At 41.9% G+C, this 15,845-nt stretch overlaps 1 protein-coding gene across 1 annotated transcript in view; it reads left to right on the forward strand.

Annotated features, from left to right (window-relative positions):
• Positions 1-15,845, forward strand: part of LAPTM4B (lysosomal protein transmembrane 4 beta) — a 62,796-nt gene that overhangs the window by 42,975 nt on the left and 3,976 nt on the right. The gene's annotated exons all lie outside the window — the stretch shown is intronic.

Raw genomic sequence — 15,845 nt, forward strand, 5'->3', positions numbered from 1 at the left:
CTCCACATTTGTGTATGTTAAACTTGCATTATTAAACCATGGTAGATAATTCTAGATATCCATTCTATATGACTATATACCTCCTCCTTTGACATGTGAAATTAAACTTAAAAATGTGATGGTATAGGTAGAACAAATAGCAGAGCTTACTGCGTTTTAAAGTCTTAGGCTGTACCAACTGAGTTAGCCAGGTAATGGAATTTACTGTGTTTTTAAAACTTGTCCTGCTTATGTAAACTTTAGTAAAAGAATTGAGATGATATCTGTTATTAATACTTAAATTTTTTAGACCTATTAAGTATGATTTTGCGCAACACATCTTCACTGGAAGAGTCTTCAAAAAATCATTTGTCCTTAATGTAAATGATCTTGCCTGCCTTTAGCCCATTCCTGACCTGACTTCCTTGTGTATAAAATGGGGATAAAACAACTTCAGACTTTATACTAAATAGACAGGTGCTAGCTGGTATCACTGAGATGTATGTGGGATTTCTGCAAGAAAGAGTATTTTATGTGAATAGTTTTCCTAAGTCCTTAGTAAGCAGGTGTTGACTTGAGTGAGAAATGCATGAGCAGTGGTTTAAGAAGAGGCTTCACTATGATCAGATGTACTGACCCAGTGTGCCATTTGGGACACCTGCAAAATTGTGTGCACTGGTCACAGGAAAATACGTTCTGCCTACTAAACCTTTAACCTTTAGATAATTCCTTTTGGGTCTGTACATCTCTTTAAAAAAATAACTTCACAATTCAGTTCAGTTCAGTCACTCAGTCGTGTCCGACTCTTTGCGACCCCATGAATCGCAGCATGCCAGGCCTCCCTGTCCATCACCAGCTCCCGGAGTTTACCCAAACCCATGTCCATCGAGTTGGTGATGCCATCTGACCATCTCATCCTCTGTCGTCCCCTTCTCCTCCTGCCCCCAATCCTTCCCAGCATTAGGGTCTTTTCCAATGAGTCAACTCTTCCCATGAGGTGGCCAAAGTATTGGAATTTCAGCTTCAACATCAGTCCTTCCAATGAACACCCAGGACTGATCTCCTTCAGGACGGACTGGTTGGATCTCCTTGCAATTACTTCACAATTACTGTAACTTTTTTTTTTTAACTTTTATTTTATATTGGAGTATAACTTGTGACGGTTTCAAGTGGATAGCAGAGAGACTCAGCGGCACACATACACACATCCATTCTTCCCCAAACACCCCTCCCATCCAGTCTGCCACATAACACAGTTACTTAGAGAATGTTTTCCTTCTCTCTCAGTTTCTAGGGTATTAGTTACCTATCAATATCTTTCTATTTTTCCTTTAAAAATACATCTCAGAATACATTTTTTGTCCTGCTAAACTAGTAAAAAAAGTTTGAGATTGGGGATTTGAGGAACCAGTAAAGTTGCTAACAAGCAAAATATTATCAGAGCCTCATCCTAAATATTATGAATGTGTGGAATTTATGATACTCCATTTTTGAAAAGTATTTCAGAGAAGATAATGCCCATATTGCACGTGTTTGTTTGGATGTACTTTTGGTGGTTTTTCATAGCTTTTTGAAGGGTTTTGTGTGTGAATAATATATGTATGTATATATCATATATATATATATTGTGTATATACACACAAACACACACACATATATAGGTTTTGCATATTTTTAGTAGAAGCAAAGCAGAAGGGCTACATAGATAGATATGTGTTATATAGATACACCTCAAATCACAGGATATTCTGAAATTTATAAAAATTGGGGTGCCTAGAGAATTTGAGAAGCAGGAGTGAAATGCATCCAACTAGTTTTGTAGAGGATGCTTTTATTTTCTGTTCTTTGAGATTCAAAATTAGGTAAGAATTAACAGGTATATTTTATTTAGGCTTACATGCTCTCAAAAATAGTTGTACTTAAAAATCATTGAGATATCCCAGCTCTTCTAATAATAGGCCTTTCTTCAGAAAGGTTTCCAGCTTGGCAGTAGTTAATAGTAGCCAGGATTTGGGACCATGGACTGGGGCCAGCTGCGATTGTTTCCTGGTGTGTTGACAGCAGGTCCTGGGGAATTGCCTGATGGTGGTTCTTGGTCATTATCTTAGGCATTCTCTATCATCTTATCATTTTTAAGATAAGGAAACTGATGATGTATTTTTGCTTTTCTCAAAGTTCCCAGTGAACCCCCACCCCCGCCTTTTTTTTTTAAAATGAATGGTATTCCTGGGAAAGGGAGAGTTATCATTTCTCATAGCTTGCATGGATAATGCAAGATAGGGACAGATTACCATCTAAAGTCTTAGCTTTCTGGAAGCATTTTTAAAGATTTATTTTTTAAAATAATGGTATTGTGGATATTATTCTAAAGAGTCCTTATTATATCTAAACTAATAAGTCCTTAACATCGTAAAATATCCAGTATGTATTTAGATTTTCAGTTGCTTCATGTTAATTTTCCTGGCAGTTTATTTGCAACAGAATCTGTGGGTCAGGATATATTTTAAGACTTTATACTTTTTTTTTTTTTTAAAGAAACAACTTTGGCCCACAAACGAGACTTAACTGATTGCATACCTCTAATACAGTTCTCTGTATTTTCAGTAAATTAATAGTTGGATCTAAGGACTTCTTGTATTTTTATTTCCGTATTTCTTTTTTGCAAGACTATAGTTGATACATTTGTTCTTCCATTAGGAGAGAGATAATGGCTGGTTGATTGTATCTGAGATGTCAGCAGCCATTGATATAGATTCATTAGGAATTGAAATATGATATTCTATTAGTTTTCATTTATTAGCTGGAATATCCCTACGAAGAAAAACTTTCCCTCACTTGCTATTTAATTACCCAGTGGTACATGGGGCAATGATAAATTTTGATGGTTTTTCTCTTTATCAGTTTTCAACAAGTTGTTCCATCATTTTCTAGTGATGACCAGTGGGTTTTTTTTTTTTTAAGTAATAAATGAACTAATGAAAACAGGCCTCTTATATTAGAGCTGGGGATGTTCTGTTAAAAAGGACAGCTATTTTGATTAATGTTACCAGTAAGCCTAAATAGTAAAATTTACCTACTATTCCATATTTTAGACTTTGTCTAAGTGGAAAAGCAAAATGGTTTTCTAAATAGCTAGTACATTACCATCCGTATTAATGCTCAAATTGTGCCATCTTTCCCACTTAGACCATCTTCAAGTTGGTGCCTTAATATAGCTGGTGGTCTGATTGCTTCCTTGCTGTCTCGTTGACATTGACATTGTTCTAGGCTCACCTTGTCCATATCCTGTCCCAGACCTGGAATTGGCTGTTTCTCTAAGGAACCCTGCTTCCTTTCAGCAAAGACCATAATCTGCATTTCTCAGGTTGGAGAATAGATTTTTAAGAGGGTTCTACATGTATAAAGATTGTTTTAACTAGTACTAAATGAATTCTAATTTGCATTCTAACTTAAAAAAAAAAAAAGCAACAAATACACTGGACCCTAAATAGGGATTTGAATGATGTAGTTCTGTCATTTCCCCTGGTCTCCTAGCTTTATTAAGATCCTCATAGTGTGTAATAATGTATGTTTCCCCTTTGCCGTGTCTTTATTGGGAATCCACATGGACATAATAATACGTTGTGTCTTTCATTTCCTATCAAGTGTTAAGCCAGATGGCTTTTCTCCCAGGCTGAAGAGTCTCAGGGTGACCTCTGTGGGAAGATAACTGGGGCTCTGGTTGGTAGAAAATAAATGTGCTTCTGTTTTCTTCTCTAAAACAGTACACGTGTTATTTGCCAAATACCTACTTTTCCAGATACTACTCAGGGAGAATAGAGTTATTAGATATTGGAGATTATTCTCTGGGTTAATCACTCTAGTTTCTTAACTAAACAAAAGCTAAAATCTTTGAAAGAAACGCCTGAAGACAGGTCACAAGTACTATTAGTTCATAATGCCTCTTGGGGTCTTGGGTTTTTTGTTTTTTTTTCCCCATGATGCTCTTCCAATGTATGTGTGCTCAGTCGTGTCTGACTCTTTGTGACCCCATGGCCTATATACCTCCTCAGGCTCCTCTGTCCGTGCAATTTTCCAGGCAAGAATACAAGAGCAGGTTGCCATTTCCTACTCCATGATGCTGTTAGGCCAAAAGAAATACCTCGCTGTTGATTTCATTAAGTAGTCAGGTCCAGACTACTTTTGAGTGTTAGTTAGGGTAGTACCTAACAGGCTTTGTAGTGTTTTACTTGAACATTTAAAATATCCCTTTGAGTCACTGCCATACAGGGCTAGGCACCCTAAGGAGACACAGTCTTTTCTTTAGAATGTTGTAGAAGTCACGTTCTGGATACATACTACATAATACCACATTCACTCCCTTGCCTTCATCAAAATCAAGCCTTAGGAGGAAGAGCATATTAAAATACTAAACATGTGGATTATAGAAATAGATTTCTTTCTATTAAAGTTTATGCAGATTGAGTTGTTAAAACCTCTTTTAATCAGCTAATACCAGCGAAAACTTGTCACTCTAGCATTCTTGCCTGGGAAAATCCCGTGGACAGAGGAGCCTGGTGGGCTATAGTCCATGCGGTCCCAGTCAGACACGACTGAGCCCAGACACGCACAGCCAGGCCGACTCTAAAGATCTCTTCCAGTCCTGGGCACCTCAGATTCACGTCCATTGACCATCACCTCACCCAACAGCCCCTTCACCACTGTCATCTGCCTGTATGAACCAGAGGGTCTAGGAGGCAGTGTGGAGGGAATGGGGGGAAGAAGGTTCTTTAAAAACAGGACTCCTAGAGGATTTGAAACTTCAGCCTGTAAGTTACTGGCTCTGTGAAGCTTATGACCTAGTGAGTACAAGAATATAAGAGAGACATCTTATTCGTAATATCTCTGTTTTAGTTATCTTCTTTTCCCTTGTAATTTAGTTAAGTAGTTGGTGCATTACCTAAGCTTTTCATTTTTAATTTTAAAATTGTGAGAGGTTGATGTGGACTTGGCAGCGTCTCAGAGAAGCAGAGAGAACATTCAGGAGACCATGTCCATGGTCAGGATCAGTGTGATGGTGAGGATGAAGGCAGTTGTGATGCAGGGTGGTAGCAAAGGGGGTGAAGAGGAGGGGAGATTGGACAGGGCTGTCAGAGGCCGCAGCGATCGTCAATAATGAGGGAACGTGGAACAAGCGTGATTGCCCAGGACGCCGCTTGCTGTGATTGTGACTAGAAACGTCATATCCCTCACCTGAAGGGTGGGAGCCGTCTCTGGGACTGAGAGTTAACTGGCCAGCCCTCGTCTCCTCAGCAGTGTTCCCACAAGCGTCATCCAGCCGAGCGCTGAAGAACCCCAGTGAGGGTCCTCCCTTCTCTGCCTCTGTCCTGTCTCCCGCTCTGAAGCTTTTGTACTGTGGGTTTCTCCCCAGACACTTAGGTCACAGTTGCCATCTGCCAGGCTCTGGGCCGAGTGCTTTACGTATATGAACCAGGTCTCATAAGAGTCCTTGAAGTTGACCCCCTGGGTACCAAAGAGGAAACTGAGGCACCAGGTGGGTAACTTCCCAAGATGACACAGCTGGTGAGAGCCTGGGGCGTGGGGGACAGTGATCACCACATCCTCAGCCCTGCTCCAGTCGGTTCTTCACCCCACGGTCCTCCTGGACCGTCACCGGTGCAGGCTGCGGCCATGGCCCCTGTTCTTCCCTAACGGGAGGGCATGGGGTGGGCTTGGACAAAGAGGAGTGAAGCAGGGAAGCGATGTCATTTAGATGATTCTTCTCAAGGAGAAGTCACAAACTTTCAGAGCAGGGGGACTTTTTGGTTTTGCTTGTTTTTGCTCTCTAGCCCAAGGGAAGGAACGGGAGGGTGGCTTAGAGAAAGAGGTGTAAGGAAAGTTAAAAATGAACTTGGTAACACCAAGGCAGCTGCCTTGTTTGTTTAGATACGTGTATATGTATATATGTATACATATATATTCCTTATATATATTCTAAGAGTTTGTATAATCTTTTTCAAATTTTTCCCCCATTTAGGTTATTATGTAATGTTGAGCAGAGTTTCCCGTGCTAACAGTAGGTTCTTGGAGTTCCCTTGTGCTAAATAGCCCTGCCTTTTGTAATTCAGCTTCATATGTGCACGTGGCTTCAGATAGATTTCTCTGTTGGTTTTAATAGAAAAACATCATGGACTGGATGCCCGCTGAGTTTTTCCCTGGAAAGCATTTTCCCTGCTTTAGTGTATTCCATGCTTCAGTCGGACAGTGCGTGACATTAACTCAGCTCATATTTCTTTCCTTCCTCCTTCAGTAAAATATAGCATTTGAAAAAAAAAATCGCAATCTGTTGGAAGTTATCTCTGACCCATATAACTTTACAGTTACTTCATCCAGAGAATATCTGGAGCAGTCAAATCAGCACATTGATATTTTGACACCTAAAGCTTCTGAAAGAAGAGTTCAAATAATTCAGTTTCCATTGTGAACCTGGATAAAGAATATTAATCAGTTGCTCAGTTGTAACCTTCTTATAATAGCAAGTGAAGAAAAGTATAGAGTAGCTTTGCAGTGAACCAAGAATAAAATCACCCTCCACTTTCATTGTGTTTTACTTTAAAACACACTCAGAACTTGATTTCTTATTTTATCCCACGTGTCCAAAATAGAATTCATGTTGACTTTAGGAACAAAGACATTGAATTTTATCTTTTAACATCCTGAGAAAGTTTCTGGGAATATATATTAAGGAAGTAAAAGTAAAAAAAAAATATGCATAAGATGTTCATGGAGCATTGTTTTTGTAAATTATTTAATTAATTTTATTTTTGGCTGTGCGGGGTCTTCATTGTTGTGAGGACTTTTCTCTAGTTGCGGCAAGCTGGGGCTAGTCTCTGGTTGCAGTGTGTGGGCTTCTCACTGTGGTGGCCTCTCTCGTTACAGAGCACAGGTTTTAGAGCTTCAGTGGTTGCAGCACATGGGCTCAGTAGTTGTGCCCTTTGCCCTGAGGCACGTGGGATCTTCCCAGATCAAGGATCGAACCCGCATCTCCTGCACTGGCAGGTGGATTCTTTACTACTGAGCCACCAGGAACCCCTGGCATTGGTTTTTAATAGCAAAAGTATCTAATCTCATTGTCTAATAATTGGGAACTGGTTTGATTTAATAAAGGCATGTCCATTTGATAAGATGTCCTTATGGCCATAAAAATCATGAGCAGTGTAAACAGCAGAAGAAAGGCTTTTGATGTTTTTTAAAAGCAGAATCTAGAAGTTTGTGCTCCAGCTATGAAAAAGCAAAGCTTGTAGACAGCAGATTCGATTCTAGTAGAAATTAAGCAGTTGATTTCTTGAGTAGTAGAAAGCACAGTGGAAGACATTTCTTCCTTCCTGTTGATTCCAGGGATGGATGAAAGAAGTGTGTGGTGAAGGAGACCAGGTAAAAGGGGGATCTGAAGTTTGAAGCAGTCCTTCCAGTCCAAAGGGCCCTGGCGGCTGCTGAGCAAGGCAGCTGAGCCCAGCCGGGCGGGCAGCCCCTGGAAGACAGGGTCAAGTCCCATCTTGCAGAGGTGGGCACAGTAGGTGGCGAGGCACATTCAGGCCTGGGCGCCAGGGAGCGGCTGGAACCTGTGGTCAGGTGTCTGTGGTGACAGCTCACAGAGCGTTCCCTCACCCGCCTCAACAGTCAGGTGTTTTCATTTGAGATAAAAAATGTAGTACTTTAGATATTTATTTTGATCAAGGTATATGCATATATATTTAGATGTCATGATTTGAGATACATTCATTTGAACATGAGATACTTAAGTGCATTTTAACTTTCTCTTTGGGCACCTATATTATTTTGGTGTTTTCCTGCCCAAATATCTCACCAGGGAGGACTTCTGACCCAATTCAAAAGATATGAGGTATGAATTCTATATAAGTATAATCTGAAAGAATTTGAATAGCTTCTCTGCTGAGAATTAAGGGAAATAGTAATTTTCTCCTGTAATATCAATTTATAGTGGTTTTTTGTGAATTGATAAAATCGGTGTGGCTTGTGGGATCTTAGTTCCCCAACCAGGGATTGAACCTAGGTGCACCAGGAAATTCCTGCTGTAGTCGGGAGTTTCCCCTTCCGTAGTCAGAGGTGAGGACATGGGTGGTCCTCACTAGAGCCCTCCAAATTTGTTTATGTTCTTCCTGACTCCTGATGAATTCATTGAGTACAAGATGCCATTGGCTATATATTGCACTATTATTTTGGGTGCCTCTTATTGTAAAGTGCTGTGAGTTACAACGCACAGGCTAAATTCAGGTGTTAAAATGTATGAAAATGTGTACCTTGGAATCAAAAATATATGGTTATGTGTATGTGTGTCTTTACTTAAATACGTGTGTGTGTGTGTATTACAGTGGGAGTGTTTGGAAAGTTTGGGAACAGTTATCTTAGATGTCTTCGATAAAGTCAGGCTTTCTTTTGTGATGATCCTGTCTGAAATGCCCAAATGGCAATTTTTAGTTAATCACGGAGAGTCATGATTCAACTATCCCTCCTTTCCTTTTTGGCCTAAATAAAAGGGCAAATGTGATAATGTAAATGTTGCCTGTTTTTTTTTTATAACTTTTTGTTTTGTATTGGGGCATAGCCGATTAACAATAATGTCATGGTAGTGTTACGTGAACAGTGAAGGGTCTCAGCCACACATAGACACGTGTCCATTCTCTCCTAAACTTCCTCCATCCAAGCTGCCACATAATGGTTGCCTGTTTTAAACCAGGTGCATTGTAGACTATCAGGGGTGTAATAAATGGTGAAGACATAAATAAATATTTTGACTACTCGGGATTAAGTGGACCTTTGTTAGATTCTAATGCTTCTAAATGATTTGAGTGATTTGGGACTGTGTACTTTCACATCTCACATTATCACGTCTTCTAAGGTCAGAATTTTTTTCTATAAAAATTTTTTTGTCCATAAAAAACAAACAACTGCCTGCTCAGTTGCTCAGTCGTGCCCAACTCTTTGTGTGTGTGTGTGTGTGTGTGTGTGTCCGTGTGTCCGTCCAGCTCTTTGCAGCCCCATGAACTGTAGCTCCCCAGGCTCCTCTGTCCGTGGAATTCTTCCAGACAAGAACACTGGAGTGGGTTCTCATTTCCTGGGCTTCCCAGGTGGTGCTAGTGGTAAAGACGCTGCCTGCCAACGCAGGAGACACAAGAGACATAGATTCAGTTCCTGGGTCGGGAATGTTCCTTGGAGAAGGGAAATGGCAACACTCTCCAGTATTCTTGCCTGGGGAATCCCTTGGACAGAGGAGGCTGGCGGGCTACAGTCCTTGGGGTTGCAAAGAGTTGGACCTGACTTGAACACACTGCTACTCCAGAGGATCTTCCCAACCCAGGGATCAAACCCACATCTCCTGTGTCTCCTGCATTGGCAGGTGGATGCGTTACCACTGCGCTACCTGGGAGCCCTCTGTAACTAAAGGGTCATCTTTAAATTTGTTAGGGTTAGGGTTTTAGCCTCTAGTCCTGAACTCGACTTTCTCTTAAGTTTTTTTTTTTCTTTTCTCTCTGTTGCTGTCAAATTGATCTGAAATGTAAATCTGGTTTTGTCATCCCCAGATTTAAAAGTCTTCAGGGTTTCTGCTGTTTATTACTGTGTTCTCAACTGTGATGTCCTTCCCACTTTGCTGTGTGACAGTCGTTTGTAACTAGTGGGGTTATATTTTAAATCTGAGCTTGCCAGTGGTTTGCTTTCTTTTTTTTGTCCTTTGAATAAATAAGAACAGATTTAGCATTATCTCTACAACAACATCAATCTCCGCTCTACAGTCTTACATTGTAATATTTTCTTGAAGCCAGAGGAGGGAGTGGAGTGATAACTTCATCCTGCCAAGTTCATCTTATTTGTGAAGCAGCTCTGAGGGACTGTTAACTGATGTGTTATCAACAGCTGTAGGTCTCATGAGCTGTGGTGCTCTCATGAACGCTGTGCCCCTTGCCTCCTTCCCCCCAAAGGAGCCAAAAAACAAAAGGATAAGGAGGTTTCCATTTATAGTGGTGTTTTCTTTATTTGTCCACACTTTGGTGAGAGCGAAGGGCAGTTGGTTTTGTGCAAGCTCGCTTGTGAATGCCCACGGGCGTCTCGCACACGTGGCATCACCAAAGCTCCCATCCCCTCCTGGTGGGGAGGACTGCAAGTTTATCAAGAAGGTGGTTCCACTTCCAGGCCTTGCTGACAAGTCTGGCTGGGGTCTTGCCTGTTGTTCCAAGGCTCATCCCTTGTAATCTGAAGCACCCAGGTCTTTAAAGCACACCATCTACACCTTTGCCGGTGTTTCTCAGTCTTTCGGGGACAGTTCACATATGCTCTCCCTAGCTCCTCAGTGGGCTTTCTCCAGCCTTCAGTCCTCATCTGTGTCCCCAGCACTGGGCACAACAGCTGCCCTCTGGTGGCCGCTTGGGTGTCCTGGGGTGAGGAGTCAATGAATGGACGTGGCGGTCCAGCCACAGGCACTTCTGATTTTAGAACCATAACTAAATGAGAAGTGCCAACACCTCTGCAGACGTGGCAGCCTGTAGGGAAAACGGAGTCCATCTTGTCTTCTTTCTCATCATTCAGTTACTTTTGTTAAGTTTGGTAAAGGAGGTAAGGCTAGGGGTGGTGGGCTGGAAGATCAGCTTTAGGGGAGGTGGGTGCCACGTCCACTCCCAGCTTTTGAGGTCAAAGGAATCATGACCTCAAAGGTCTTTTCCAGAGGAGTTACTCATGGTTCCTCTGCCAGGCCCTAGACATATCCTTCATAGTCAAGAATGGAAATACTGTCAGGATTCTTGAGAGAGAGAGAGCCAGTCAGTTAGGTCAAATCGGTGGTGAGTTCAGTGACCTTCCCCTGAGGCTTTTATCCAGCCATCTGCTTGCCTCATTGTGTGTGGTTCAGAGCAGCTTGCGTGTTACCCTGCCACGCTTCCTGCAGCCACCAGAGCCGAGCGCGGGAGAGGAGCTCCTTTTGTGACCCACGTGAAGCCGCTTGTGAGGAGAATGTTTATTGGTGTCGCTTTCTTAAGGAAGGGGTGTAACTGAACTGGTTAGACAGAAGAACACTGTGTTGATTATCCTGCAGTTTTTGGAGAGTTGCTTCCATTTATCTAGTGCCCAGCTGCTCAGCCTGTGTGTTAGGTGTGCAGCCTTCCTGACGTCCTTACAACCATCTTTTGAGGAGTGTCAGTTGTGCTTTCCGTTTTATAAGCACGGAAGCTGAAGTTCAGGTAGATTTTACTAACTTTCTCAAGACCCCAGGGTTCATACCGCACAGAGCTGGAATTTGAACCCAGCTCTAATTTCAGAGTTTGAGTTTCACCCCCCCACCACCACTACCACCACTACCACCACTGCCTCTAGAATTTGACCACAGCCTGTAGCTGAAATGCAGTGAAAGAACTCACATCTGGACACATCTTTGTCTAACAACCTGTGCTGACAAAGGACATGGAAACGTAAGACTCGCCTTTTAGAAATTTTTTGGAGGGGAGAGCTGTAAACATACAAGACAGTTATTACTACAAGAGAGGATATTATTTAATTGATAAGCTGCTTATGTCAGTGCTTCAGAAGAGTGGTCTTGTATTTGAGTTCAGAGTGCTGTACTATAGTTACTGCCGTTTCTAGTGTTGTTCTTATGACCTCATATTATCTGTAAAGAATATGGGAATATCTAACTGATGTTTTCATTTTAAAAACTAATTTATTTGTCTGATCCCAGGTGGCACTAGTGGTAAAGAATCTGCTTGCCAGTGCAGGAGACGTAAGATACGAGGGTTCGATCCCTGGGTCAGGAAGATCCCCTGGAGTAGGAAATGTCAACCCACTCCAGTATTTTGCCAGGAGAATCTCACGGACAGAGGAGCCTGGCGGGCTACAGTCCATGGGATCGCCAAGAGTCAGACATGTCTGAGTTTCTGAGCCCACACAGTTGCGTAGCATAATCCAGAGGAGAAGAGTAATTGCAGCTAGAATATTTCAGATCTCTGCAAGTGATTTTATTTGGGCTTTCTGTGGAATGACATAAGAAGGACAACATTTGGGAGAGAGAAATCATAGGGAAAAGGAGTCCGATTGGTATTGAACTTGCCATGCTAGGGAGTCATAGAAATAAAGCAGACAGGACAGAGCCAGACAGTGGGCTGCTCGTGGCCTGGGCCTGAGTGGCGTGAAGAGCATGTACTAAATGAGGAAGTCCTTTGTTTCCCAGGGCTCACATCTGTTTCCTGGGGGCCCCTCAAGGCCTCCCAGTCCTCTAGTTTCCGGTCGTGTTTGGGGCACCCTAGCTGAGCTTGGGTCTCACAGTACGGGAGGAGAATCTCACACAGGCCAGGGGCCCCTCTGGGCAGGGAGCTCCAACTGCGCTCTGCTCCCTGGTTGCTTTATTAGTGTCTGCTCTACACGTGTCCTGTGCCCACCACCCTTCCTGGCTTAGACGGGTCATCTCCGGCAAGTTGGGATCCTTTTCCAGGCCCCTGCAGAAGCTCAGAGCGAATACGTAACCTACCCACCAGCCAGGAAGCATGAGGGATGCAGTGGCCCTGAGCCTGCCCACTGGCCTCAGGTTTGCAAGTTGCCCCTTGATGATTGACTTCTTTCCTTCAAGACTGCCATGATTATTCTTTTATTTTTAAAATATTTTTAGCACAGCATAACCTGTGCATAAAAATCATGGTAGTGCAAGGTTTACTTCTCAATGGTCTGCTGCCATTTTCTTGCCCATTCTCCACTTTTCCAGCCCAGAAGTAAACACTGTCAACTCGTTTCTTCAGGTATTTACCTCCATATTTCATCTACATTACTAATTTTTCAAGGATCAATTTGAGATCCCTTTTGACTTGTTGAATAAGATTTAAGTTTTATTCTCCCTATATTCTCCACTACTTCATCTGCCTAATACAGTCACGTGAGATTTTTTGGTTACCTCTCCAGTTAGTGTTTTCCTTGATTTTAAGAATACTGCTCAGTGCAGAGCTCTGTCATGTACTTCCCTTTTCTTGTACAACTTCCCCCCCCCCCCAAACATTGCTTTATTTTTTCAGGTGCCAAGTTTTTAACCTTTTACCTTGCCCTGATCTGTCAGATCTGTCCACTACCTAGTAATATTTCCCAAATGTTTGACTCTGTGAGATAATCGATCAGTTCTTCTTTTTTTTAAACTAAGGCTTCTCCTGCTCCAAGGTGGATGAGGTGCCACAGGCCCTCATCCTGGGCCTTGACTTCTTCTTAACCTATTTCACCCTCATTAGGATGTGGAACCAGCACACAGACTGCCAGTGCAGTTTGCCTTATGCCCTGTACCCTCCTCCCCTATAGTCTGGGACCCCAAGATCTTCGATGGTTCTTTGAGAATCTGATGAGAGCTCTGAACACTCTGCCCAGGAAAATAAATGTGCACATATAAAATTTGGCACATAATTTTGTGAATGTCGAAAGTTAGTTTATATAACATTACCTACAATGTAATCCTGTCAACCGTAGAGTTCTGAATAAGCCTTCAGAACTTAACTCTGATATTACAGTGAAATTACGTTTACTGATTGTCCCAATACATACTTCTTTACTCTTAAGCATTTTATCATTTCTTAGTGTTTGATGGAATGAGTGAGTTTTCCTAATTTTAATGACTTGCAGACGTATGGCTAGTTGGAATCACTTCTATTCCAGGTGTTCCATTTTGTAGCCTTTGATGTTAATCTGTTTCTCCTTCCAACTGTTCTGTATGTTGATGTAGCTGAGGATGAAGATTCTCTGTATAACACTCTCCACATTTGTTGAGTTGAATCAAAATGAATCATGAGCTACTTTACTGGTAGTGCATGTCCCCTAGCATGACAGCTCGCAGTGAAAGAAGATACTGTATATAGATAGATGCTCCTAAGGAGCAGATGCCCTGCTGGGGTCATTGACAAGAGGGATTTTCCATCTGCATGAACGGGAGTTCCACCATCAAACACTCACTCTGTAGTTGAGATCCTATTAAGACAAACTCCTGGGGTCTGTGCTTAGACTAGAGCTTGATTGTATAGAATATTGCTTGAAGTAAAGCGGTGCATGGCTGAGATATATAATGCATTTGTGTTTATCCACTCATTGATTTGTTGTTCAGTTGCCCAGTTGTATCCAACTCTTCGCGACCTCGTGGACACACCAGGCTTCCCTGTCCTTCCCTATTTCCCAGAGCTTGCTCCAACTCATGTCCAGCATCAGGGTCTTTTCCCAATGAGTCAGCTCTTCATATCAGGTGGCCAAAGTATTGGAGCTTCAGCACTAGTCCTTCCAATGAATATTCAGGGTTTATTTCCTTTAGGATGGACTGGTTTGATGTCCTTGCAGTTGAAGGGTCTCTTGAGTCTTCTCCAGCACCACAGTTAGAAGACATCAGTTCTTTGCTGCTCAGCCTTCCTTATGGTTCAACTCTCACATCCATACATGACTACTAGCAAAACCATAGCTTTCCTTCCAAGGAGCAAGCATCTTTTAATTTCATGGCTGCAGTCATTTTCCACATTGGTTTTGGAGCCCAAGAAAATAATGTCTGTCACTGTTTCCGTTGTTTCCCCATCTATTAGCCATGAAATGAATGGGACCAGATGCCATGATTTTTGATTGTTGAGTTTTGAACTGGCTTTTCACCTTCTTCAAAAGGCTGTTAGTTCCTCTTCACTTTCTGCCTTAAGGGTGGTTTCATCTGCATATCTGAGCTTATTGTTATTTCTCTTGGCAGTCTTGATTCCAGCTTGTGCTTCATCCCCCTGGACGTTTAACATGATGTACTCTGATTATAAGTTAAATAAGCAGGGTGACAATACGCAGCCTTGACATACACCTTTGCCAATTTTGAACTCACTAAGTAGCTGCTATTTATTAGACAGCAAGGTAGGGACTGAACGACTTCACTTTCACTTTTCACTTTCATGCATTGGAGAAGGAAATGGCAACCCACTCCAGTGTTCTTGGCTGGAGAATCCCAGGGACAGCGGAGCCTGGTGGGCTGCCCTCTGTGGGATCGCACAGAGTCGGACATGAGTGAAGCGACTTAGCAGCAGCAGCAGGGCATAATGTATATTTTTAGTCTTCAGAGATTATATTTTGGTCATTCAGTATGAATGATCAAATTTTTTGAAATAAAAAACAGGGTGTAACTAAATGCCAGCTTCTATCAATGTCAAAATAATTACATTTCTGTTAAGTTTTGTGTTGTAGGGCATCTTAATTGGCATTTTCTATCTTAATAGACCCTATAGTTATTTTCTCAGATTCCCAAGTTGCTTCATTGATTTTACTCGAAAAGGACAATAGCCAGTGTTTTCCATAAGTTTTAACACACTGTAAGAGAAGCAGTATGGCAGTCCTCGTTTCACCAACGCTTCCTTGAAATCATCATTAAAATTAACATCGTGTAGCTTAAACAAAGACACTATCCCTTCAGAATTTAAAACCAACTCCATTTGGAGAACTGTTCATTGAAAGTAATTTAGGAGTATGAAGTGTTCTGTGAAGAGTATTTTCTGGTCTGCATTTAGTATGTGGTCATGGGGAGGTGAAGACAAGTGTGAGGGTATCAATATCTTCACCAGGCATCTTGACTTTGGATATAGGGTCCAAGGCGACAGAATATTTGAGAGAGAGAGCCCGTGAGGATGTTAATGATACGAAATGAAACTTGAAAATGAGTTTGAAAGTAAACAGCAAGAAACAGTGACATACGGCCAAACCTAATGTGAAAATAAGTTTTTGGCAAAAGCAGAAGACAAATTTGCAGCACTTTTTCTTCTTCAAGACAGTTTTGTGTTTAATCGTCCATGAACATTTTGGAAACTTTGAGTGTTCCATTTGGCTCGTGGCGGGGAAAAAAAATAAAT

The sequence above is a fragment of the Giraffa tippelskirchi genome, chromosome 6 (assembly GCF_054371585.1).
Source record: "Giraffa tippelskirchi isolate mGirTip1 chromosome 6, T2T-mGirTip1v1.2.pri, whole genome shotgun sequence".
In the NCBI taxonomy this organism is placed as follows: Eukaryota; Metazoa; Chordata; class Mammalia; order Artiodactyla; family Giraffidae; genus Giraffa; species Giraffa tippelskirchi.